Source organism: Podarcis liolepis, assembly GCF_965112155.1.
Source record: "Podarcis liolepis genome assembly, chromosome: 18".
Taxonomy (NCBI): Eukaryota; Metazoa; Chordata; class Lepidosauria; order Squamata; family Lacertidae; genus Podarcis; species Podarcis liolepis.
In genome coordinates, this window is record NC_139572.1 from 10,431,435 (window position 1) to 10,457,556 (window position 26,122).

General features: G+C 50.6%; 1 protein-coding gene across 2 annotated transcripts in view; it reads left to right on the forward strand.

The window, feature by feature from the left end:
• LOC310697521 (uncharacterized protein) overlaps positions 1 to 26,122 on the forward strand; it is a 119,158-nt gene that overhangs the window by 47,996 nt on the left and 45,040 nt on the right. The window lies entirely within an intron of this gene.

A 26,122-nucleotide genomic window follows, 5' to 3' on the forward strand; every position in this document is an offset into this window, starting at 1 on the left:
GAGGTCCCCTCTCCGCTCTTGGTGGATGTACCTGGAGTAGAGTGAGAAATCGTTGTTTCAGCTGCCGTCTTTCCCCTTTCGATAACTGAAGTTGTTGAAGGTCGGCTTGAGGTCTCCTCTCTGCTCTCTGTAGGGGTTCCGCTACTTGTTGGTGATGGGGCACTTTCTTCAGCTGAGGTCCCCTCTCCGCTCTTGGGGGATGTACCTGGAGTAGAGTGAGAAATCGTTGTTTCAGCTGCCGTCTTTCCCGTTTCGATAACTGATGTTGTTGGAGGTGGGCTTGAGGTCTCCTCTCTGCTCTCTGTAGGCGTTCCGCTACTTGTTGGTGATGGGGCACTTTCTTCAGCTGAGGTCCCCTCTCCGCTCTTGGTGGATATACCTGGAGTAGAGTGAGAAATCGTTTCAGCTGCCGTCTTTCCCGTTTCAATAACTGAAGTTTTTGGAGGTGGTCTTGAGGTCTCCTCTCTGCTCTCTGTAGGGGTTCCGCTACTTGTTGGTGATGGGGCACTTTCTTCAGCTGAGGTCCCCTCTCCGCTCTTGGTGGATGTACCTGGAGTAGAGTGAGAAATCGTTGTTTCAGCTGCCGTCTTTCCCATTTCAATAACTGATGTTGTTGAAGGTGGTCTTGATGTTTCCTCTCTGCTCTCTGTAGGCGTTCCGCTACTTGTTGGTGATGGGGCACTTTCTTCAGCTGAGGTCCCCTCTCCGCTCTTGGGGGATGTACCTGGAGTAGAGTGAGAAATTGTTCTTTCAGCTACCGTCTTTCCCGTTTCAATAACTGATGTTGTTGAAGGTGGGCTTGAGGTCTCCTCTCTGCTCTCTCTAGGGGTTCCGCTACTTGTTGACGATGGGGCACTTTCTTCAGCTGAGGTCCCCTCTCCGCTCTTGGGGGATGTACCTGGAGTAGAGTGAGAAATCGTTGTTTTAGCTTCCGTCTTTCCCGTTTCAATAACTGAAGTTGTTGGAGGTGGGCTTGAGGTCTCCTCTCTGCTTTCTGTAGGCGTTCCGCTACTTGTTGACGATGGGGCACTTTCTTCAGCTGAGGTCCCCTCTCCGCTCTTGGTGGATGTACCTGGAGTAGAGTGAGAAATCATTGTTTCAGTTGCCGTCTTTCCCGTTTCAATAACTGAAGTTGTTGGAGGTGGGCTTGAGGTCTCCTCTCTGCTCTCTGTAGGGGTTCCGCTACTTGTTGACGATGGCGCACTTTCTTCAGCTGAGGTCCCCTCTCCGCTCTTGGTGGATGTACCTGGAGTAGAGTGAGAAATCGTTGTTTCAGCTGCCGTCTTTCCCGTTTCGATAACTGAAACTGTTGAAGGTGAGCTTGAGGTCTCCTCCCTGCTCTCTGTAGGGGTTCCTCTACTTGTTGATGATGGGGCACTTTCTTCAGCTGAGGTCCCCTCTCCGCTCTTGGTGGATGTACCTGGAGTAGAGTGAGAAATCGTTGTTTCAGCTGCCGTCTTTCCCGTTTCGATAACTGAAACTGTTGAAGGTGAGCTTGAGGTCTCCTCCCTGCTCTCTGTAGGGGTTCCTCTACTTGTTGGTGATGAGGCACTTTCTTCAGCTGAGGTCCCCTCTCCGCTCTTGGTGGATGTACCTGGAGTAGAGTGAGAAATCGTTGTTTCAGCTGCCGTCTTTCCCGTTTCAATAACTGAAGTTGTTGGAGGTGGGCTTGAGGTCTCCTCTCTGCTCTCTGTAGGGGTTCCGCTACTTGTTGACGATGGGGCACTTTCTTGAACTGAGGTCCCCTCTCCGCTCTTGGTGGATGTACCTGGAGTAGAGTGAGAAATCGTTGTTTCAGCTGCCGTCTTTCCCCTTTCGATAACTGAAGTTGTTGAAGGTCGGCTTGAGGTCTCCTCTCTACTCTCTGTAGGGGTTCCGCTACTTGTTGGTGATGGGGCACTTTCTTCAGCTGAGGTCCCCTCTCCGCTCTTGGGGGATGTACCTGGAGTAGAGTGAGAAATCGTTGTTTCAGCTGCCGTCTTTCCCGTTTCGATAACTGATGTTGTTGGAGGTGGTCTTGAGGTCTCCTCTCTGCTCTCTGTAGGGGTTCCGCTACTTGTTGGTGATGGGGCACTTTCTTCAGCTGAGGTCCCCTCTCCGCTCTTGGTGGATGTACCTGGAGTAGAGTGAGAAATCGTTGTTTCAGCTGCCGTCTTTCCCATTTCAATAACTGATGTTGTTGAAGGTGGTCTTGATGTTTCCTCTCTGCTCTCTGTAGGGGTTCCGCTACTTGCTGACGATGGCGCACTTTCTTCAGCTGAGGTCCCCTCTCCGCTCTTGGTGGATGTACCTGGAGTAGAGTGAGAAAATGTTGCTTCAGCTGCCGTCATTCCCATTTCAAGAACTGAAGTTGTTGGAGATGGGCTTGAGGTCTCCTCTCTGCTCTCTGTAGGCGTTCCGCTACTTGTTGACGATGGGGCACTTTCTTCAGCTGAGGTCCCCTCTCCGCTCTTGGTGGATGTACCTGGAGTAGAGTGAGAAATCGTTGTTTCAGGTGCCGTCTTTCCCGTTTCAATAACTGATGTTGTTGAAGGTGGGCTTGAGGTCTCCTCTCTGCTCTCTGTAGGGGTTCCGCTACTTGTTGGTGATGGGGCACTTTCTTCAGCTGAGGTCCCCTCTCCGCTCTTGGGGGATGTACCTGGAGTAGAGTGAGAAATCGTTGTTTCAGCTGCCGTCTTTCCCGTTTCAATAACTGAAGTTGTTGGAGGTGGGCTTGAGGTCTCCTCTCTGCTCTCTGTAGGGGTTCCGCTACTTGTTGACGATGGGGCACTTTCTTCAGCTGAGGTCCCCTCTCCGCTCTTGGTGGATGTACCTGGAGTTGAGTGAGAAATCGTTGTTTCAGCTGCCGTCTTTCCCGTTTCGATAACTGATGTTGTTGGAGGTGGGCTTGAGGTCTCCTCTCTGCTCTCTGTAGGGGTTCCGCTACTTGTTGACGATGGGGCACTTTCTTGAACTGAGGTCCCCTCTCCGCTCTTGGTGGATGTACCTGGAGTAGAGTGAGAAATCGTTGTTTCAGCTGCCGTCTTTCCCCTTTCGATAACTGAAGTTGTTGAAGGTCGGCTTGAGGTCTCCTCTCTGCTCTCTGTAGGGGTTCCGCTACTTGTTGGTGATGGGGCACTTTCTTCAGCTGAGGTCCCCTCTCCGCTCTTGGGGGATGTACCTGGAGTAGAGTGAGAAATCGTTGTTTCAGCTGCCGTCTTTCCCGTTTCGATAACTGATGTTGTTGGAGGTGGGCTTGAGGTCTCCTCTCTGCTCTCTGTAGGCGTTCCGCTACTTGTTGGTGATGGGGCACTTTCTTCAGCTGAGGTCCCCTCTCCGCTCTTGGTGGATATACCTGGAGTAGAGTGAGAAATCGTTTCAGCTGCCGTCTTTCCCGTTTCAATAACTGAAGTTTTTGGAGGTGGTCTTGAGGTCTCCTCTCTGCTCTCTGTAGGGGTTCCGCTACTTGTTGGTGATGGGGCACTTTCTTCAGCTGAGGTCCCCTCTCCGCTCTTGGTGGATGTACCTGGAGTAGAGTGAGAAATCGTTGTTTCAGCTGCCGTCTTTCCCATTTCAATAACTGATGTTGTTGAAGGTGGTCTTGATGTTTCCTCTCTGCTCTCTGTAGGCGTTCCGCTACTTGTTGGTGATGGGGCACTTTCTTCAGCTGAGGTCCCCTCTCCGCTCTTGGGGGATGTACCTGGAGTAGAGTGAGAAATTGTTCTTTCAGCTACCGTCTTTCCCGTTTCAATAACTGATGTTGTTGAAGGTGGGCTTGAGGTCTCCTCTCTGCTCTCTCTAGGGGTTCCGCTACTTGTTGACGATGGGGCACTTTCTTCAGCTGAGGTCCCCTCTCCGCTCTTGGGGGATGTACCTGGAGTAGAGTGAGAAATCGTTGTTTCAGCTGCCGTCTTTCCCGTTTCAATAACTGATGTTGTTGAAGGTGGTCTTGATGTCTCCTCTCTGCTCTCTGTAGGGGTTCCGCTACTTGTTGGTGATGAGGCACTTTCTTCAGCGGAGGTCCCCTCTCCGCTCTTGGTGGATGTACCTGGAGTAGAGTGAGAAATCGTTGTTTTAGCTTCCGTCTTTCCCGTTTCAATAACTGAAGTTGTTGGAGGTGGGCTTGAGGTCTCCTCTCTGCTTTCTGTAGGCGTTCCGCTACTTGTTGACGATGGGGCACTTTCTTCAGCTGAGGTCCCCTCTCCGCTCTTGGTGGATGTACCTGGAGTAGAGTGAGAAATCATTGTTTCAGTTGCCGTCTTTCCCGTTTCAATAACTGAAGTTGTTGGAGGTGGGCTTGAGGTCTCCTCTCTGCTCTCTGTAGGGGTTCCGCTACTTGTTGACGATGGCGCACTTTCTTCAGCTGAGGTCCCCTCTCCGCTCTTGGTGGATGTACCTGGAGTAGAGTGAGAAATCGTTGTTTCAGCTGCCGTCTTTCCCGTTTCGATAACTGAAACTGTTGAAGGTGAGCTTGAGGTCTCCTCCCTGCTCTCTGTAGGGGTTCCTCTACTTGTTGATGATGGGGCACTTTCTTCAGCTGAGGTCCCCTCTCCGCTCTTGGTGGATGTACCTGGAGTAGAGTGAGAAATCGTTGTTTCAGCTGCCGTCTTTCCCGTTTCGATAACTGAAACTGTTGAAGGTGAGCTTGAGGTCTCCTCCCTGCTCTCTGTAGGGGTTCCTCTACTTGTTGGTGATGAGGCACTTTCTTCAGCTGAGGTCCCCTCTCCGCTCTTGGTGGATGTACCTGGAGTAGAGTGAGAAATCGTTGTTTCAGCTGCCGTCTTTCCCGTTTCAATAACTGAAGTTGTTGGAGGTGGGCTTGAGGTCTCCTCTCTGCTCTCTGTAGGGGTTCCGCTACTTGTTGACGATGGGGCACTTTCTTGAACTGAGGTCCCCTCTCCGCTCTTGGTGGATGTACCTGGAGTAGAGTGAGAAATCGTTGTTTCAGCTGCCGTCTTTCCCCTTTCGATAACTGAAGTTGTTGAAGGTCGGCTTGAGGTCTCCTCTCTACTCTCTGTAGGGGTTCCGCTACTTGTTGGTGATGGGGCACTTTCTTCAGCTGAGGTCCCCTCTCCGCTCTTGGGGGATGTACCTGGAGTAGAGTGAGAAATCGTTGTTTCAGCTGCCGTCTTTCCCGTTTCGATAACTGATGTTGTTGGAGGTGGTCTTGAGGTCTCCTCTCTGCTCTCTGTAGGGGTTCCGCTACTTGTTGGTGATGGGGCACTTTCTTCAGCTGAGGTCCCCTCTCCGCTCTTGGTGGATGTACCTGGAGTAGAGTGAGAAATCGTTGTTTCAGCTGCCGTCTTTCCCATTTCAATAACTGATGTTGTTGAAGGTGGTCTTGATGTTTCCTCTCTGCTCTCTGTAGGGGTTCCGCTACTTGCTGACGATGGCGCACTTTCTTCAGCTGAGGTCCCCTCTCCGCTCTTGGTGGATGTACCTGGAGTAGAGTGAGAAAATGTTGCTTCAGCTGCCGTCATTCCCATTTCAAGAACTGAAGTTGTTGGAGATGGGCTTGAGGTCTCCTCTCTGCTCTCTGTAGGCGTTCCGCTACTTGTTGACGATGGGGCACTTTCTTCAGCTGAGGTCCCCTCTCCGCTCTTGGTGGATGTACCTGGAGTAGAGTGAGAAATCGTTGTTTCAGGTGCCGTCTTTCCCGTTTCAATAACTGATGTTGTTGAAGGTGGGCTTGAGGTCTCCTCTCTGCTCTCTGTAGGGGTTCCGCTACTTGTTGGTGATGGGGCACTTTCTTCAGCTGAGGTCCCCTCTCCGCTCTTGGGGGATGTACCTGGAGTAGAGTGAGAAATCGTTGTTTCAGCTGCCGTCTTTCCCGTTTCAATAACTGAAGTTGTTGGAGGTGGGCTTGAGGTCTCCTCTCTGCTCTCTGTAGGGGTTCCGCTACTTGTTGACGATGGGGCACTTTCTTCAGCTGAGGTCCCCTCTCCGCTCTTGGTGGATGTACCTGGAGTTGAGTGAGAAATCGTTGTTTCAGCTGCCGTCTTTCCCGTTTCGATAACTGATGTTGTTGGAGGTGGGCTTGAGGTCTCCTCTCTGCTCTCTGTAGGGGTTCCGCTACTTGTTGATGATGGGGCACTTTCTTCAGCTGAGGTCCCCTCTCCGCTCTTGGTGGATGTACCTGGAGTTGAGTGAGAAATCGTTGTTTCAGCTGCCGTCTTTCCCGTTTCAATAACTGATGTTGTTGAAGGTCGGCTTGAGGTCTCCTCTCTGCTCTCTGTAGGCGTTCCGCTACTTGCTGGAGATGAGGCACTTTCTTCAGCTGAGGTCCCCTCTCCGCTCTTGGTGGATGTACCTGGAGTAGAGTGAGAAATCGTTGTTTCAGCTGCCGTCATTCCCGTTTCAATAACTGATGTTGTTGAAGGTGGGCTTGAGGTCTCCTCTCTGCTCTCTGTAGGGGTTCCGCTACTTGTTGGTGATGGGGCACTTTCTTCAGCTGAGGTCCCCTCTCCGCTCTTGGGGGATGTACCTGGAGTAGAGTGAGAAATTGTTCTTTCAGCTACCGTCTTTCCCGTTTCAATAACTGATGTTGTTGAAGGTGGGCTTGAGGTCTCCTCTCTGCTCTCTATAGGGGTTCCGCTACTTGTTGACGATGGGGCACTTTCTTCAGCTGTGGTCCCCTCTCCGCTCTTGGTGAATGTACCTGGAGTAGAGTGAGAAATCGTTTCAGCTGCCGTCTTTCCCGTTTCAAGAACTGAAGTTGTTGGAGGTGGGCTTGACGTCTCCTCTCTGCTCTCTGTAGGCGTTCCGCTACTTGTTGACGATGGGGCACTTTCTTCAGCTGAGGTCCCCTCTCCGCTCTTGGTGGATGTACCTGGAGTAGAGTGAGAAATCGTTCTTTCAGCTGCCGTCTTTCCCGTTTCGATAACTGAAGTTGTTGGAGGTGGGCTTGAGGTCTCCTCTCTGCTGTGTGTAGGGGTTCCGCTACTTGTTGATGATGGGGCACTTTCTTCACCTGAGGTCCCCTCTCCGCTCTTGGTGGATGTACCTGGAGTAGAGTGAGAAATCGTTTCAGCTGCCGTCTTTCCCGTTACGATAACTGAAGTTGTTGGAGGTGGGCTTGATGTCTCCTCTCTGCTCTCTGTAGGGGTTCCGCTACTTGTTGGTGATGGGGCACTTTCTTCAGCTGAGGTCCCCTCTCCGCTCTTGGTGGATGTACCTGGAGTAGAGTGAGAAATCATTGTTTCAGTTGCCGTCTTTCCCGTTTCAATAACTGAAGTTGTTGGAGGTGGGCTTGAGGTCTCCTCTCTGCTCTCTGTAGGCATTCCGCTACTTGTTGGTGATGGGGCACTTTCTTCAGCTGAGGTCCCCTCTCCGCTCTTGGTGGATGTACCTGGAGTAGAGTGAGAAATCGTTCTTTCAGCTGCCGTCTTTCCCGTTTCGATAACTGAAGTTGTTGAAGGTGGTCTTGATGTCTCCTCTCTGCTGTGTGTAGGGGTTCCGCTACTTGTTGATGATGGGGCACTTTCTTCAGCTGAGGTCCCCTCTCCGCTCTTGGGGGATGTACCTGGAGTAGAGTAAGAAATTGTTCTTTCAGCTACCGTCTTTCCCGTTTCAATAACTGATGTTGTTGAAGGTGGGCTTGAGGTCTCCTCTCTGCTCTCTCTAGGGGTTCCGCTACTTGTTGACGATGGGGCACTTTCTTCAGCTGAGGTCCCCTCTCCGCTCTTGGTGGATGTACCTGGAGTAGAGTGAGAAATCGTTGTTTCAGCTGCCGTCTTTCCCGTTTCGATAACTGAAACTGTTGAAGGTGAGCTTGAGGTCTCCTCCCTGTTCTCTGTAGGGGTTCCTCTACTTGTTGATGATGGGGCACTTTCTTCAGCTGAGGTCCCCTCTCCGCTCTTGGTGGATGTACCTGGAGTAGAGTGAGAAATCGTTGTTTCAGCTGCCGTCTTTCCCGTTTCGATAACTGAAACTGTTGAAGGTGAGCTTGAGGTCTCCTCCCTGCTCTCTGTAGGGGTTCCTCTACTTGTTGGTGATGAGGCACTTTCTTCAGCTGAGGTCCCCTCTCCGCTCTTGGTGGATGTACCTGGAGTAGAGTGAGAAATCGTTGTTTCAGCTGCCGTCTTTCCCGTTTCAATAACTGAAGTTGTTGGAGGTGGGCTTGAGGTCTCCTCTCTGCTCTCTGTAGGCGTTCCGCTACTTGTTGACGATGGGGCACTTTCTTCAGCTGAGGTCCCCTCTCCGCTCTTGGTGGATGTACCTGGAGTAGAGTGAGAAATCGTTGTTTCAGCTGCCGTCTTTCCCCTTTCGATAACTGAAGTTGTTGAAGGTCGGCTTGAGGTCTCCTCTCTACTCTCTGTAGGGGTTCCGCTACTTGTTGGTGATGGGGCACTTTCTTCAGCTGAGGTCCCCTCTCCGCTCTTGGGGGATGTACCTGGAGTAGAGTGAGAAATCGTTGTTTCAGCTGCCGTCTTTCCCGTTTCGATAACTGATGTTGTTGGAGGTGGTCTTGAGGTCTCCTCTCTGCTCTCTGTAGGGGTTCCGCTACTTGTTGGTGATGGGGCACTTTCTTCAGCTGAGGTCCCCTCTCCGCTCTTGGTGGATGTACCTGGAGTAGAGTGAGAAATCGTTGTTTCAGCTGCCGTCTTTCCCATTTCAATAACTGATGTTGTTGAAGGTGGTCTTGATGTTTCCTCTCTGCTCTCTGTAGGGGTTCCGCTACTTGCTGACGATGGCGCACTTTCTTCAGCTGAGGTCCCCTCTCCGCTCTTGGTGGATGTACCTGGAGTAGAGTGAGAAATCGTTGTTTCAGGTGCCGTCTTTCCCGTTTCAATAACTGATGTTGTTGAAGGTGGGCTTGAGGTCTCCTCTCTGCTCTCTGTAGGGGTTCCGCTACTTGTTGGTGATGGGGCACTTTCTTCAGCTGAGGTCCCCTCTCCGCTCTTGGGGGATGTACCTGGAGTAGAGTGAGAAATCGTTGTTTCAGCTGCCGTCTTTCCCGTTTCAATAACTGAAGTTGTTGGAGGTGGGCTTGAGGTCTCCTCTCTGCTCTCTGTAGGGGTTCCGCTACTTGTTGACGATGGGGCACTTTCTTCAGCTGAGGTCCCCTCTCCGCTCTTGGTGGATGTACCTGGAGTTGAGTGAGAAATCGTTGTTTCAGCTGCCGTCTTTCCCGTTTCGATAACTGATGTTGTTGGAGGTGGGCTTGAGGTCTCCTCTCTGCTCTCTGTAGGGGTTCCGCTACTTGTTGATGATGGGGCACTTTCTTCAGCTGAGGTCCCCTCTCCGCTCTTGGTGGATGTACCTGGAGTTGAGTGAGAAATCGTTGTTTCAGCTGCCGTCTTTCCCGTTTCAATAACTGATGTTGTTGAAGGTCGGCTTGAGGTCTCCTCTCTGCTCTCTGTAGGCGTTCCGCTACTTGCTGGAGATGAGGCACTTTCTTCAGCTGAGGTCCCCTCTCCGCTCTTGGTGGATGTACCTGGAGTAGAGTGAGAAATCGTTGTTTTAGCTTCCGTCTTTCCCGTTTCAATAACTGATGTTGTTGGAGGTGGGCTTGAGGTCTCCTCTCTGCTCTCTGCAGGGGTTCCGCTACTTGTTGGTGATGGGGCACTTTCTTCAGCTGAGGTCCCCTCTCCGCTCTTGGTGGATGTACCTGGAGTAGAGTGAGAAATCTTTGTTTCAGCTTCCGTCTTTCCCGTTTCGATAGCTGAAGTTGTTGGAGGTGGGCTTGAGGTCTCCTCTCTGCTCTCTGTAGGGGTTCCGCTACTTGTTGATGATGGGGCACTTTCTTCAGCTGAGGTCCCCTCTCCGCTCTTGGGGGATGTACCTGGAGTAGAGTGAGAAATTGTTCTTTCAGCTACCGTCTTTCCCGTTTCAATAACTGATGTTGTTGAAGGTGGGCTTGAGGTCTCCTCTCTGCTCTCTATAGGGGTTCCGCTACTTGTTGACGATGGGGCACTTTCTTCAGCTGTGGTCCCCTCTCCGCTCTTGGTGAATGTACCTGGAGTAGAGTGAGAAATCGTTTCAGCTGCCGTCTTTCCCGTTTCAAGAACTGAAGTTGTTGGAGGTGGGCTTGACGTCTCCTCTCTGCTCTCTGTAGGCGTTCCGCTACTTGTTGACGATGGGGCACTTTCTTCAGCTGAGGTCCCCTCTCCGCTCTTGGTGGATGTACCTGGAGTAGAGTGAGAAATCGTTCTTTCAGCTGCCGTCTTTCCCGTTTCGATAACTGAAGTTGTTGGAGGTGGGCTTGAGGTCTCCTCTCTGCTGTGTGTAGGGGTTCCGCTACTTGTTGATGATGGGGCACTTTCTTCACCTGAGGTCCCCTCTCTGCTCTTGGTGGATGTACCTGGAGTAGAGTGAGAAATCGTTTCAGCTGCCGTCTTTCCCGTTACGATAACTGAAGTTGTTGGAGGTGGGCTTGATGTCTCCTCTCTGCTCTCTGTAGGGGTTCCGCTACTTGTTGGTGATGGGGCACTTTCTTCAGCTGAGGTCCCCTCTCCGCTCTTGGTGGATGTACCTGGAGTAGAGTGAGAAATCATTGTTTCAGTTGCCGTCTTTCCCGTTTCAATAACTGAAGTTGTTGGAGGTGGGCTTGAGGTCTCCTCTCTGCTCTCTGTAGGCATTCCGCTACTTGTTGGTGATGGGGCACTTTCTTCAGCTGAGGTCCCCTCTCCGCTCTTGGTGGATGTACCTGGAGTAGAGTGAGAAATCGTTCTTTCAGCTGCCGTCTTTCCCGTTTCGATAACTGAAGTTGTTGAAGGTGGTCTTGATGTCTCCTCTCTGCTGTGTGTAGGGGTTCCGCTACTTGTTGATGATGGGGCACTTTCTTCAGCTGAGGTCCCCTCTCCGCTCTTGGGGGATGTACCTGGAGTAGAGTGAGAAATTGTTCTTTCAGCTACCGTCTTTCCCGTTTCAATAACTGATGTTGTTGAAGGTGGGCTTGAGGTCTCCTCTCTGCTCTCTCTAGGGGTTCCGCTACTTGTTGACGATGGGGCACTTTCTTCAGCTGAGGTCCCCTCTCCGCTCTTGGTGGATGTACCTGGAGTAGAGTGAGAAATCGTTGTTTCAGCTGCCGTCTTTCCCGTTTCGATAACTGAAGTTGTTGGAGGTGGGCTTGAGGTCTCCTCTCTGCTCTCTGTAGGCGTTCCGCTACTTGTTGACGATGGGGCACTTTCTTCAGCTGAGGTCCCCTCTCCGCTCTTGGTGGATGTACCTGGAGTAGAGTGAGAAATCGTTGTTTCAGCTGCCGTCTTTCCCCTTTCGATAACTGAAGTTGTTGAAGGTCGGCTTGAGGTCTCCTCTCTACTCTCTGTAGGGGTTCCGCTACTTGTTGGTGATGGGGCACTTTCTTCAGCTGAGGTCCCCTCTCCGCTCTTGGGGGATGTACCTGGAGTAGAGTGAGAAATCGTTGTTTCAGCTGCCGTCTTTCCCGTTTCGATAACTGATGTTGTTGGAGGTGGTCTTGAGGTCTCCTCTCTGCTCTCTGTAGGGGTTCCGCTACTTGTTGGTGATGGGGCACTTTCTTCAGCTGAGGTCCCCTCTCCGCTCTTGGTGGATGTACCTGGAGTAGAGTGAGAAATCGTTGTTTCAGCTGCCGTCTTTCCCATTTCAATAACTGATGTTGTTGAAGGTGGTCTTGATGTTTCCTCTCTGCTCTCTGTAGGGGTTCCGCTACTTGCTGACGATGGCGCACTTTCTTCAGCTGAGGTCCCCTCTCCGCTCTTGGTGGATGTACCTGGAGTAGAGTGAGAAATCGTTGTTTCAGGTGCCGTCTTTCCCGTTTCAATAACTGATGTTGTTGAAGGTGGGCTTGAGGTCTCCTCTCTGCTCTCTGTAGGGGTTCCGCTACTTGTTGGTGATGGGGCACTTTCTTCAGCTGAGGTCCCCTCTCCGCTCTTGGGGGATGTACCTGGAGTAGAGTGAGAAATCGTTGTTTCAGCTGCCGTCTTTCCCGTTTCAATAACTGAAGTTGTTGGAGGTGGGCTTGAGGTCTCCTCTCTGCTCTCTGTAGGGGTTCCGCTACTTGTTGACGATGGGGCACTTTCTTCAGCTGAGGTCCCCTCTCCGCTCTTGGTGGATGTACCTGGAGTTGAGTGAGAAATCGTTGTTTCAGCTGCCGTCTTTCCCGTTTCGATAACTGATGTTGTTGGAGGTGGGCTTGAGGTCTCCTCTCTGCTCTCTGTAGGGGTTCCGCTACTTGTTGATGATGGGGCACTTTCTTCAGCTGAGGTCCCCTCTCCGCTCTTGGTGGATGTACCTGGAGTTGAGTGAGAAATCGTTGTTTCAGCTGCCGTCTTTCCCGTTTCAATAACTGATGTTGTTGAAGGTCGGCTTGAGGTCTCCTCTCTGCTCTCTGTAGGCGTTCCGCTACTTGCTGGAGATGAGGCACTTTCTTCAGCTGAGGTCCCCTCTCCGCTCTTGGTGGATGTACCTGGAGTAGAGTGAGAAATCGTTGTTTTAGCTTCCGTCTTTCCCGTTTCAATAACTGATGTTGTTGGAGGTGGGCTTGAGGTCTCCTCTCTGCTCTCTGCAGGGGTTCCGCTACTTGTTGGTGATGGGGCACTTTCTTCAGCTGAGGTCCCCTCTCCGCTCTTGGTGGATGTACCTGGAGTAGAGTGAGAAATCTTTGTTTCAGCTTCCGTCTTTCCCGTTTCGATAGCTGAAGTTGTTGGAGGTGGGCTTGAGGTCTCCTCTCTGCTCTCTGTAGGGGTTCCGCTACTTGTTGATGATGGGGCACTTTCTTCAGCTGAGGTCCCCTCTCCGCTCTTGGGGGATGTACCTGGAGTAGAGTGAGAAATTGTTCTTTCAGCTACCGTCTTTCCCGTTTCAATAACTGATGTTGTTGAAGGTGGGCTTGAGGTCTCCTCTCTGCTCTCTATAGGGGTTCCGCTACTTGTTGACGATGGGGCACTTTCTTCAGCTGTGGTCCCCTCTCCGCTCTTGGTGAATGTACCTGGAGTAGAGTGAGAAATCGTTTCAGCTGCCGTCTTTCCCGTTTCAAGAACTGAAGTTGTTGGAGGTGGGCTTGACGTCTCCTCTCTGCTCTCTGTAGGCGTTCCGCTACTTGTTGACGATGGGGCACTTTCTTCAGCTGAGGTCCCCTCTCCGCTCTTGGTGGATGTACCTGGAGTAGAGTGAGAAATCGTTCTTTCAGCTGCCGTCTTTCCCGTTTCGATAACTGAAGTTGTTGGAGGTGGGCTTGAGGTCTCCTCTCTGCTGTGTGTAGGGGTTCCGCTACTTGTTGATGATGGGGCACTTTCTTCACCTGAGGTCCCCTCTCTGCTCTTGGTGGATGTACCTGGAGTAGAGTGAGAAATCGTTTCAGCTGCCGTCTTTCCCGTTACGATAACTGAAGTTGTTGGAGGTGGGCTTGATGTCTCCTCTCTGCTCTCTGTAGGGGTTCCGCTACTTGTTGGTGATGGGGCACTTTCTTCAGCTGAGGTCCCCTCTCCGCTCTTGGTGGATGTACCTGGAGTAGAGTGAGAAATCATTGTTTCAGTTGCCGTCTTTCCCGTTTCAATAACTGAAGTTGTTGGAGGTGGGCTTGAGGTCTCCTCTCTGCTCTCTGTAGGCATTCCGCTACTTGTTGGTGATGGGGCACTTTCTTCAGCTGAGGTCCCCTCTCCGCTCTTGGTGGATGTACCTGGAGTAGAGTGAGAAATCGTTCTTTCAGCTGCCGTCTTTCCCGTTTCGATAACTGAAGTTGTTGAAGGTGGTCTTGATGTCTCCTCTCTGCTGTGTGTAGGGGTTCCGCTACTTGTTGATGATGGGGCACTTTCTTCAGCTGAGGTCCCCTCTCCGCTCTTGGGGGATGTACCTGGAGTAGAGTGAGAAATTGTTCTTTCAGCTACCGTCTTTCCCGTTTCAATAACTGATGTTGTTGAAGGTGGGCTTGAGGTCTCCTCTCTGCTCTCTCTAGGGGTTCCGCTACTTGTTGACGATGGGGCACTTTCTTCAGCTGAGGTCCCCTCTCCGCTCTTGGTGGATGTACCTGGAGTAGAGTGAGAAATCGTTGTTTCAGCTGCCGTCTTTCCCGTTTCGATAACTGAAACTGTTGAAGGTGAGCTTGAGGTCTCCTCCCTGCTCTCTGTAGGGGTTCCTCTACTTGTTGATGATGGGGCACTTTCTTCAGCTGAGGTCCCCTCTCCGCTCTTGGTGGATGTACCTGGAGTAGAGTGAGAAATCGTTGTTTCAGCTGCCGTCTTTCCCGTTTCGATAACTGAAACTGTTGAAGGTGAGCTTGAGGTCTCCTCCCTGCTCTCTGTAGGGGTTCCTCTACTTGTTGGTGATGAGGCACTTTCTTCAGCTGAGGTCCCCTCTCCGCTCTTGGTGGATGTACCTGGAGTAGAGTGAGAAATCGTTGTTTCAGCTGCCGTCTTTCCCGTTTCAATAACTGAAGTTGTTGGAGGTGGGCTTGAGGTCTCCTCTCTGCTCTCTGTAGGGGTTCCGCTACTTGTTGACGATGGGGCACTTTCTTGAACTGAGGTCCCCTCTCCGCTCTTGGTGGATGTACCTGGAGTAGAGTGAGAAATCGTTGTTTCAGCTGCCGTCTTTCCCCTTTCGATAACTGAAGTTGTTGAAGGTCGGCTTGAGGTCTCCTCTCTACTCTCTGTAGGGGTTCCGCTACTTGTTGGTGATGGGGCACTTTCTTCAGCTGAGGTCCCCTCTCCGCTCTTGGGGGATGTACCTGGAGTAGAGTGAGAAATCGTTGTTTCAGCTGCCGTCTTTCCCGTTTCGATAACTGATGTTGTTGGAGGTGGTCTTGAGGTCTCCTCTCTGCTCTCTGTAGGGGTTCCGCTACTTGTTGGTGATGGGGCACTTTCTTCAGCTGAGGTCCCCTCTCCGCTCTTGGTGGATGTACCTGGAGTAGAGTGAGAAATCGTTGTTTCAGCTGCCGTCTTTCCCATTTCAATAACTGATGTTGTTGAAGGTGGTCTTGATGTTTCCTCTCTGCTCTCTGTAGGGGTTCCGCTACTTGCTGACGATGGCGCACTTTCTTCAGCTGAGGTCCCCTCTCCGCTCTTGGTGGATGTACCTGGAGTAGAGTGAGAAAATGTTGCTTCAGCTGCCGTCATTCCCATTTCAAGAACTGAAGTTGTTGGAGATGGGCTTGAGGTCTCCTCTCTGCTCTCTGTAGGCGTTCCGCTACTTGTTGACGATGGGGCACTTTCTTCAGCTGAGGTCCCCTCTCCGCTCTTGGTGGATGTACCTGGAGTAGAGTGAGAAATCGTTGTTTCAGGTGCCGTCTTTCCCGTTTCAATAACTGATGTTGTTGAAGGTGGGCTTGAGGTCTCCTCTCTGCTCTCTGTAGGGGTTCCGCTACTTGTTGGTGATGGGGCACTTTCTTCAGCTGAGGTCCCCTCTCCGCTCTTGGGGGATGTACCTGGAGTAGAGTGAGAAATCGTTGTTTCAGCTGCCGTCTTTCCCGTTTCAATAACTGAAGTTGTTGGAGGTGGGCTTGAGGTCTCCTCTCTGCTCTCTGTAGGGGTTCCGCTACTTGTTGACGATGGGGCACTTTCTTCAGCTGAGGTCCCCTCTCCGCTCTTGGTGGATGTACCTGGAGTTGAGTGAGAAATCGTTGTTTCAGCTGCCGTCTTTCCCGTTTCGATAACTGATGTTGTTGGAGGTGGGCTTGAGGTCTCCTCTCTGCTCTCTGTAGGGGTTCCGCTACTTGTTGATGATGGGGCACTTTCTTCAGCTGAGGTCCCCTCTCCGCTCTTGGTGGATGTACCTGGAGTTGAGTGAGAAATCGTTGTTTCAGCTGCCGTCTTTCCCGTTTCAATAACTGATGTTGTTGAAGGTCGGCTTGAGGTCTCCTCTCTGCTCTCTGTAGGCGTTCCGCTACTTGCTGGAGATGAGGCACTTTCTTCAGCTGAGGTCCCCTCTCCGCTCTTGGTGGATGTACCTGGAGTAGAGTGAGAAATCGTTGTTTTAGCTTCCGTCTTTCCCGTTTCAATAACTGATGTTGTTGGAGGTGGGCTTGAGGTCTCCTCTCTGCTCTCTGCAGGGGTTCCGCTACTTGTTGGTGATGGGGCACTTTCTTCAGCTGAGGTCCCCTCTCCGCTCTTGGTGGATGTACCTGGAGTAGAGTGAGAAATCTTTGTTTCAGCTTCCGTCTTTCCCGTTTCGATAGCTGAAGTTGTTGGAGGTGGGCTTGAGGTCTCCTCTCTGCTCTCTGTAGGGGTTCCGCTACTTGTTGATGATGGGGCACTTTCTTCAGCTGAGGTCCCCTCTCCGCTCTTGGTGAATGTACCTGGAGTAGAGTGAGAAATCGTTGTTTCAGCTGCCGTCTTTCCCCTTTCGATAACTGACGTTGTTGAAGGTCGGCTTGAGGTCTCCTCTCTACTCTCTGTAGGGGTTCCGCTACTTGTTGGTGATGGGGCACTTTCTTCAGCTGAGGTCCCCTCTCCGCTCTTGGGGGATGTACCTGGAGTAGAGTGAGAAATCGTTGTTTCAGCTGCCGTCATTCCCGTTTCAATAACTGATGTTGTTGAAGGTGGGCTTGAGGTCTCCTCTCTGCTCTCTGTAGGGGTTCCGCTACTTGTTGGTGATGGGGCACTTTCTTCAGCTGAGGTCCCCTCTCCGCTCTTGGGGGATGTACCTGGAGTAGAGTGAGAAATTGTTCTTTCAGCTACCGTCTTTCCCGTTTCAATAACTGATGTTGTTGAAGGTGGGCTTGAGGTCTCCTCTCTGCTCTCTATAGGGGTTCCGCTACTTGTTGACGATGGGGCACTTTCTTCAGCTGTGGTCCCCTCTCCGCTCTTGGTGAATGTACCTGGAGTAGAGTGAGAAATCGTTTCAGCTGCCGTCTTTCCCGTTTCAAGAACTGAAGTTGTTGGAGGTGGGCTTGACGTCTCCTCTCTGCTCTCTGTAGGCGTTCCGCTACTTGTTGACGATGGGGCACTTTCTTCAGCTGAGGTCCCCTCTCCGCTCTTGGTGGATGTACCTGGAGTAGAGTGAGAAATCGTTCTTTCAGCTGCCGTCTTTCCCGTTTCGATAACTGAAGTTGTTGGAGGTGGGCTTGAGGTCTCCTCTCTGCTGTGTGTAGGGGTTCCGCTACTTGTTGATGATGGGGCACTTTCTTCACCTGAGGTCCCCTCTCCGCTCTTGGTGGATGTACCTGGAGTAGAGTGAGAAATCGTTTCAGCTGCCGTCTTTCCCGTTACGATAACTGAAGTTGTTGGAGGTGGGCTTGATGTCTCCTCTCTGCTCTCTGTAGGGGTTCCGCTACTTGTTGGTGATGGGGCACTTTCTTCAGCTGAGGTCCCCTCTCCGCTCTTGGTGGATGTACCTGGAGTAGAGTGAGAAATCATTGTTTCAGTTGCCGTCTTTCCCGTTTCAATAACTGAAGTTGTTGGAGGTGGGCTTGAGGTCTCCTCTCTGCTCTCTGTAGGCATTCCGCTACTTGTTGGTGATGGGGCACTTTCTTCAGCTGAGGTCCCCTCTCCGCTCTTGGTGGATGTACCTGGAGTAGAGTGAGAAATCGTTCTTTCAGCTGCCGTCTTTCCCGTTTCGATAACTGAAGTTGTTGAAGGTGGTCTTGATGTCTCCTCTCTGCTGTGTGTAGGGGTTCCACTACTTGTTGATGATGGGGCACTTTCTTCAGCTGAGGTCCCCTCTCCGCTCTTGGGGGATGTACCTGGAGTAGAGTGAGAAATTGTTCTTTCAGCTACCGTCTTTCCCGTTTCAATAACTGATGTTGTTGAAGGTGGGCTTGAGGTCTCCTCTCTGCTCTCTCTAGGGGTTCCGCTACTTGTTGACGATGGGGCACTTTCTTCAGCTGAGGTCCCCTCTCCGCTCTTGGGGGATGTACCTGGAGTAGAGTGAGAAATCGTTGTTTCAGCTGCCGTCTTTCCCGTTTCAATAACTGATGTTGTTGAAGGTGGTCTTGATGTCTCCTCTCTGCTCTCTGTAGGGGTTCCGCTACTTGTTGGTGATGAGGCACTTTCTTCAGCGGAGGTCCCCTCTCCGCTCTTGGTGGATGTACCTGGAGTAGAGTGAGAAATCGTTGTTTTAGCTTCCGTCTTTCCCGTTTCAATAACTGAAGTTGTTGGAGGTGGGCTTGAGGTCTCCTCTCTGCTTTCTGTAGGCGTTCCGCTACTTGTTGACGATGGGGCACTTTCTTCAGCTGAGGTCCCCTCTCCGCTCTTGGTGGATGTACCTGGAGTAGAGTGAGAAATCATTGTTTCAGTTGCCGTCTTTCCCGTTTCAATAACTGAAATTGTTGGAGGTGGGCTTGAGGTCTCCTCTCTGCTCTCTGTAGGGGTTCCGCTACTTGTTGACGATGGCGCACTTTCTTCAGCTGAGGTCCCCTCTCCGCTCTTGGTGGATGTACCTGGAGTAGAGTGAGAAATCGTTGTTTCAGCTGCCGTCTTTCCCGTTTCGATAACTGAAACTGTTGAAGGTGAGCTTGAGGTCTCCTCCCTGCTCTCTGTAGGGGTTCCTCTACTTGTTGATGATGGGGCACTTTCTTCAGCTGAGGTCCCCTCTCCGCTCTTGGTGGATGTACCTGGAGTAGAGTGAGAAATCGTTGTTTCAGCTTCCGTCTTTCCCGTTTCAATAACTGAAGTTGTTGGAGGTGGGCTTGAGGTCTCCTCTCTGCTCTCTGTAGGGGTTCCGCTACTTGTTGACGATGGGGCACTTTCTTGAACTGAGGTCCCCTCTCCGCTCTTGGTGGATGTACCTGGAGTAGAGTGAGAAATCGTTGTTTCAGCTGCCGTCTTTCCCCTTTCGATAACTGAAGTTGTTGAAGGTCGGCTTGAGGTCTCCTCTCTACTCTCTGTAGGGGTTCCGCTACTTGTTGGTGATGGGGCACTTTCTTCAGCTGAGGTCCCCTCTCCGCTCTTGGGGGATGTACCTGGAGTAGAGTGAGAAATCGTTGTTTCAGCTGCCGTCTTTCCCGTTTCAATAACTGAAGTTGTTGGAGGTGGGCTTGAGGTCTCCTCTCTGCTCTCTGTAGGGGTTCCGCTACTTGTTGGTGATGGGGCACTTTCTTCAGCTGAGGTCCCCTCTCCGCTCTTGGTGGATGTACCTGGAGTAGAGTGAGAAATCGTTGTTTCAGCTGCCGTCTTTCCCGTTTCGATAACTGATGTTGTTGGAGGTGGGCTTGAGGTCTCCTCTCTGCTCTCTGTAGGCGTTCCGCTACTTGTTGGTGATGGGGCACTTTCTTCAGCTGAGGTCCCCTCTCCGCTCTTGGTGGATATACCTGGAGTAGAGTGAGAAATCGTTGTTTCAGCTGCCGTCTTTCCCGTTTCAATAACTGAAGTTTTTGGAGGTGGTCTTGAGGTCTCCTCTCTGCTCTCTGTAGGGGTTCCGCTACTTGTTGGTGATGGGGCACTTTCTTCAGCTGAGGTCCCCTCTCCGCTCTTGGTGGATGTACCTGGAGTAGAGTGAGAAATCGTTGTTTCAGCTGCCGTCTTTCCCATTTCAATAACTGATGTTGTTGAAGGTGGTCTTGATGTTTCCTCTCTGCTCTCTGTAGGGGTTCCGCTACTTGCTGACGATGGCGCACTTTCTTCAGCTGAGGTCCCCTCTCCGCTCTTGGTGGATGTACCTGGAGTAGAGTGAGAAAATGTTGCTTCAGCTGCCGTCATTCCCATTTCAAGAACTGAAGTTGTTGGAGATGGGCTTGAGGTCTCCTCTCTGCTCTCTGTAGGCGTTCCGCTACTTGTTGACGATGGGGCACTTTCTTCAGCTGAGGTCCCCTCTCCGCTCTTGGTGGATGTACCTGGAGTAGAGTGAGAAATCGTTGTTTCAGCTGCCGTCTTTCCCGTTTCAATAACTGATGTTGTTGAAGGTGGGCTTGAGGTCTCCTCTCTGCTCTCTGTAGGGGTTCCGCTACTTGTTGACGATGGCGCACTTTCTTCAGCTGAGGTCCCCTCTCCGCTCTTGGGGGATGTACCTGGAGTAGAGTGTGAAATCGTTGTTTCAGCTTCCATCTTTCCCGTTTCAAAAACTGATGTTGTTGAAGGTGGGCTTGAGGTCTCCTCTCTGCTCTCTGTAGGGGTTCCGCTACTTGTTGACGATGGCGCACTTTCTTCAGCTGAGGTCCCCTCTCCGCTCTTGGTGGATGTACCTGGAGTAGAGTGAGAAATCGTTGTTTCAGCTGCCGTCTTTCCCGTTTCAATAACTGAAGTTGTTGGAGGTGGGCTTGAGGTCTCCTCTCTGCTCTCTGTAGGGGTTCCGCTACTTGTTGACGATGGCGCACTTTCTTCAGCTGAGGTCCCCTCTCTGCTCTTGGTGGATGTACCTGGAGTAGAGTGAGAAATTGTTTCAACTGCCGTCTTTCCCGTTTCGATAACTGATGTTGTTGGAGGTGGGCTTGAGGTCTCCTCTCTGCTCTCTGTAGGGGTTCCGCTACTTGTTGACGATGGCACACTTTCTTGAACTGAGGTCCCCTCTCCGCTCTTGGTGGATGTACCTGGAGTAGAGTGAGAAATCGTTGTTTCAGCTGCCGTCCTTCCCGTTTCAGTAACTGAAGTTTTTGGAGGTGGTCTTGAGGTCTCCTCTCTGCTTTCTGTAGGGGTTCCGCTACTTGTTGACGATGGGGCACTTTCTTCAGCTGAGGTCCCCTCTCCTCTCTTGGGGGATGTACCTGGAGTAGAGTGAGAAATCGTTGTTTCAGTTGCCGTCTTTCCCGTTTCAATAACTGAAGTTGTTGGAGGTGGGCTTGAGGTCTCCTCTCTGCTCTCTGTAGGGGTTCCGCTACTTGTTGGTGATGGGGCACTTTCTTCAGCTGAGGCCCCCTCTCCGCTCTTGGTGGACGTACCTGGAGTAGAGTGAGAAATTGTTGTTTCAGCTTCCGTCTTTCCCGTTTCGATAACTGAAGCTGTGGGAGGTGGGCTTGAGGTCTCCTCTCTGCTCTCTGTAGGGGTTCCACTACTTGTTGGTGATGGGGCACTTTCTTCAGCTGAGGTCCCCTCTCTGCTCTTGGTGGATGTACCTGGAGTAGAGTGAGAAATCGTTGTTTCAGCTGCCGTCTTTCCCGTTTCAATAACTGAAGTTGTTGGAGGTGGGCTTGACGTCTCTTCTCTGCTGTCTGTAGGGGTTCCGCTACTTGTTGATGATGGGGCACTTTCTTCAGCTGAGGTCCCCTCTCCGCTCTTGGTGGATGTACCTGGAGTAGAGTGAGAAATCGTTGTTTCAGCTGCCGTCTTTCCCGTTTCGATAACTGAAGTTGTTGGAGGTGGGCTTGAGGTCTCCTCTCTGCTCTCTGTAGGGGTTCCACTACTTGTTGGTGATGGGGCACTTTCTTCAGCTGAGGTCCCCTCTCTGCTCTTGGTGGATGTACCTGGAGTAGAGTGAGAAATCGTTGTTTCAGCTGCCGTCTTTCCCGTTTCAATAACTGATGTTGTTGAAGGTTGGCTTGAGGTCTCCTCTCTGATCTCTGTAGGGGTTCCGCTACTTGGTGACGATGGGGCACTTTCTTCAGCTGAGGTCCCCTCTCTGCTCTTGGTGGCTGTACCTGGAGTAGAGTGAGAAATCATTGTTTCAGCTGCCGTCTTTCCCGTTTCGATAACTGAAGTTGTTGGAGGTGGGCTTGAGGTCTCCTCTCTGCTCTCTGTAGGGGTTCCGCTACTTGTTGACGATGGGGCACTTTCTTGAACTGAGGTCCCCTCTCCGCTCTTGGTGCATGTACCTGGAGTAGAGTGAGAAATCGTTGTTTCAGCTGCCGTCCTTCCCGTTTCAATTACTGAAGTTGTTGGAGGTGGGCTTGACGTCTCTTCTCTGCTCTCTGTAGGGGTTCCGCTACTTGTTGATGATGGGGCACTTTCTTCAGCTGAGGTCCCCTCTCCGCTCTTGGTGGATGTACCTGGAGTAGAGTGAGAAATCGTTGTTTCAGCTTCCATCTTTCCCGTTTCAATAACTGATGTTGTTGAAGGTGGGCTTGAGGTCTCCTCTCTGATCTCTGTAGGGGTTCCGCTACTTGGTGACGATGGGGCACTTTCTTCAGCTGAGGTCCCCTCTCTGCTCTTGGTGGCTGTACCTGGAGTAGAGTGAGAAATCATTGTTTCAGCTTCCGTCTTTCCCGTTTCAATAACTGAAGTTGTTGGAGGTTGGCTTGACGTCTCCTCTCTGCTCTCTGTAGGGGTTCCGCTACTTGTTGACGATGGGGCACTTTCTTCAACTGAGGTCCCCTCTCCGCTCTTGGTGGATGTACCTGGAGTAGAGTGAGAAATCGTTGTTTCAGCTGCCGTCTTTCCCGTTTCAATAACTGATGTTGTTGGAGGTGGGCTTGACGTCTCTTCTCTGCTCTCTGTAGGGGTTCCGCTACTTATTAGTGATGGGGCACTTTCTTCAGCTGAGGTCCCCTCTCCGCTCTTGGTGGATGTACCTGGAGTAGAGTGAGAAATCGTTGTTTCAGCTTCCATCTTTCCCGTTTCAATAACTGATGTTGTTGAAGGTCGGCTTGAGGTCTCCTCTCTGCTCTCTGTAGGAGTTCCGCTACTTGTTGACGATGGGGCACTTTCTTCAGCTGAGGTCCCCTCTCCACTCTTGGTGGATGTACCAGGAGTAGAGTGAGAAATCGTTGTTTCAGCTTCCATCTTTCCCGTTTCAATAACTGATGTTGTTGAAGGTGGGCTTGAGGTCTCCTCTCTGATCTCTGTAGGGGTTCCGCTACTTGTTGACGATGGGGCACTTTCTTCAGCTGAGGTCCCCTCTCTGCTCTTGGTGACTGTACCTGGAGTAGAGTGAGAAATCATTGTTTCAGCTTCCGTCTTTCCCATTTCAATAACTGAAGTTGTTGGAGGTGGGCTTGACGTCTCTTCTCTGCTCTCTGTAGGGGTTCCGCTACTTATTGGTGATGGTGCACTTTCTTCAGCTGAGGTTCCCTCTCCGCTCTTGGTGGATGTATCTGGAGTAGAGTGAGAAATCGTTGTTTCAGCTGCCGTCTTTCCCGTTTCAATAACTGATGTTGTTGGAGGTGGGCTTGAGGTCTCCTCTCTGCTCTCTGTAGGCGTTCCGCTACTTGTTGACGATGGCACACTTTCTTCAGCTGAGGTCCCCTCTCCGCTCTTGGTGGATGTACCTGGAGCAGAGTGAGAAATCGTTGTTTCAGCTGCCGTCTTTCCCGTTTCAATAACTGAAGTTTTTGGAGGTGGGCTTGCGGTCTCCTCTCTGCTCTCTGTAGGGGTTCCGCTACTTGTTGATGATGGGGCACTTTCTTCAGCTGAGGTCCCCTCTCCGCTCTTGGTGGATGTACCTGGAGTAGAGTGAGAAATCGTTGTTTCAGCTGCCGTCTTTCCCGTTTCGATAACTGAAGTTGTTGGAGGTGGTCTTGAGTTCTCCTCTCTGCTCTCTGTAGGGGTTCTGAGAGGATTGCCATTTTTTATATCTGGAACATATTTCCAAAAGATAAACTCCCTATTTAGGAAATGTCTTTGGGTCCTAACAACCCTCAGAATATCTGTGTAGAAAATGAGGACTCTCCAAGTGCTCCAATTTTCCAGGGACAGTCCCAGATTTACAGAAGGTGTCCCGGTTTCTTATTTGATCCCGGAATATCCCGCTTTTCCTTAGGACATTCCTGTTTTCTTCAGATAAATGTTGGAGGGTGTGGAGTTATCTCAAGTTTTTTATTTCTATTTTTATTTCATACAATTCTTAAAACATTTTTTAAAATGTTTATTGTTTTATTATGTTTTTATATATGCTGGAAGCCGCCCAGAGTGGCTGGGGCAACCCAGTCAGGTGGGTGGGGTATAAACAGCAAAATTATGGGATAGGACGTCCCTGTTTCCATCAGATACATTTTGGAGGGTATGGAAAAGGCCGTTGCAAATTAAAGAAGCGGGTCGGGCTAGATGACCCTCGAGGTCCCTTCCACCTGTACGATTCCAAGTTTTTCATGCCTGTTCATTACAATGGGTCTACTCTGAGTAGGGACTTTGTTGGCTGCAACCCTTTGTGCCTCCCCCTCTTCTCCACCACCCCAGCCCTCTCCACTTTGCAGGGATGACTCAGGGAGCCTGTGACTCACATTCACACACACACACACACACACACACACACACACACACACCCCTGGTTGCCTAGCAACAGCATAGCGGCTGGATCCTTGACCAAACTCTCTTTGAACTTTTAAGCCTCTCTTGTCCCTGCCGCTCTTTTGCTCGTCCCTTCAAGTTAAGCAAACAAGTTCCCAGCCTCGCACAAGTCTTGCAGTGAAGGGCCTCGTGCTACATTGCAGAGGATAGCCAGGATACAGCCCTCCGGACGACCCTGGACTACAGATCCCATCGTCTCTGCCCTACAGCTGTGCTGGCTGATGGGAGTTGGAGTCCAACAAAATCGGGAAGGCCACGAGTTTCCCATCCAGTAGGATTAAACACATTCTCAGTCAGTAGAGCATGAAACTCTTAATTTCAGGGTTGTGGGTTCGAGTTCCATGTGGGACAAACGATCCCTGCATTGCAGTGGGTTGGGCTAGATGTCCTTTAGGATCCATTCCAACTCTACTGTTTTGTATTCCTTGGTCTGTGTTTGCCTGAGCTTGAGTCTGGACTAAGGATTGTGAGCTCCTGTGTTCTGATTCAATACATGATATCCAATCACAGAACATTTCAGAATTTGGGCCTCTGCCATTGGCCCTTGAACTCTGAGTCACGATTCGCAGCTTGGATGTTTAGGCAGCCAATCACGTTGGGAGGGGGAGTGGCCCAGGCCTTCTGAAATGTATATATAGTGGTGCCCCGCAAGACGAATGCCTCGCAAGACGGAAAACTCGCTAGACAAAAGGGTTTTCCATTTTTTGAGCTGCTTCGCATGACGAATTTCCCTATGGGCTTGCTTCGCAAGACGGAAACGTCTTGCAAGTTTGTTTCCTTTTTCTTAACACCGTTAATAAAGTTGCGACTTGACTTCGAGGAGCAACTCATAGAACGCGGTGTGGTAGCCTTTTTTGAGGTTTTTGGTGATTTTTGAAGCTTTTCCAAAACTTCTTTTAAACTTTTAAAACTTTTTTTGGGGGGGGTTGGGATTTTGGGTTGGGGTGTTTGGAATTCAAGGACTTGGTGTTGGGGAGGGGTTTGCAAGAATCTGGAAGCTTGTGTGTGTGTTTTTCTGCATTTTTATGATTTTCTGTGACCATTGGGCCACTTTGCTGTTTTTTTAAAAAAATTCTGGATTTGAATTTCTGTGTGGTGGGTGGCTGGGGGAACAGTTGAGGAGGGGTTTGCAAGACTCTGGGAGCTTGTGTGGGGGTTTGTTTGTTTTTTGTTTTGTTTTGTTTTGTTTGAATTTTTATGATTTTCTGTGACCATTGGGCCATGTTGTTGTTTTTTTAAAAAAAAGTTTTTCTGTCATGTTTAGAAACTTAATTTATTGTTCCTTCAGTTTTTGAAATGATCTTTACAGTATGTGTGACTTTAAAGAGCACTTAATAAACTCTTGTTGTACCAAATTTGGCTTTGTTTGGACTTTTTTTGACCATAGGAACGCATTAATTGAATTTCAATGCATTCCTATGGGATTTTGTGCTTCGCAAGATGAAAAATTCGCTAGACGAAAAACTCGCGGAACGAATTAATTTCGTCTTGCGAGGCACCACTATAAGCAGTTGCTTTGCCCCTGTTGTCCAGTTCTGTTAGTTCAATAATGGTTCTTGCTGTTATCTCTGGGTCTTGCCACTGATAAATAATCTTTTTGTCCTGGGGGAGGGGGAGGGGGCGGGGATGGATATACACCAAATGCCTGAGCCAAAAAATCTACCCATATTTGAAAATCAATAAAGTTGTGGCCATTTCTAATCCAGATCATTGTCTGCTTGAGTTTATTAATCACGTTTTGCATTTAGCCACTGCGGGCGGCACTGCGACTGGGCCCACAATAAACAAGCAAGCAAACAAACAAACTTTGTGGTGAGTTCCCCTACCTTCCCCCCCCCCCAGAAAAAACACTGATTATTGTTGTTGTTTTGGAAAAGGAAGTCCCTATTTTCATCAGAGAAATGTTGGACAATATGTAAGATCTGGACTCTCCAACCCTACTCAGGTGTAAATATGTGCACAAGTCATATTTCTTGAAGCTACAACAGCCTCTGCTGTGTCTTGATTCTCAAGGGGACATACATAGACCCCCCAAAAAAACACCTGTGGAATTTTGCCACCGCTCAGCAGAAAGTGGGGAGGGAGATAACTTTGGCAACACTATTTTCAGGGAACGAAAGTGAGTGATGTAACACCAG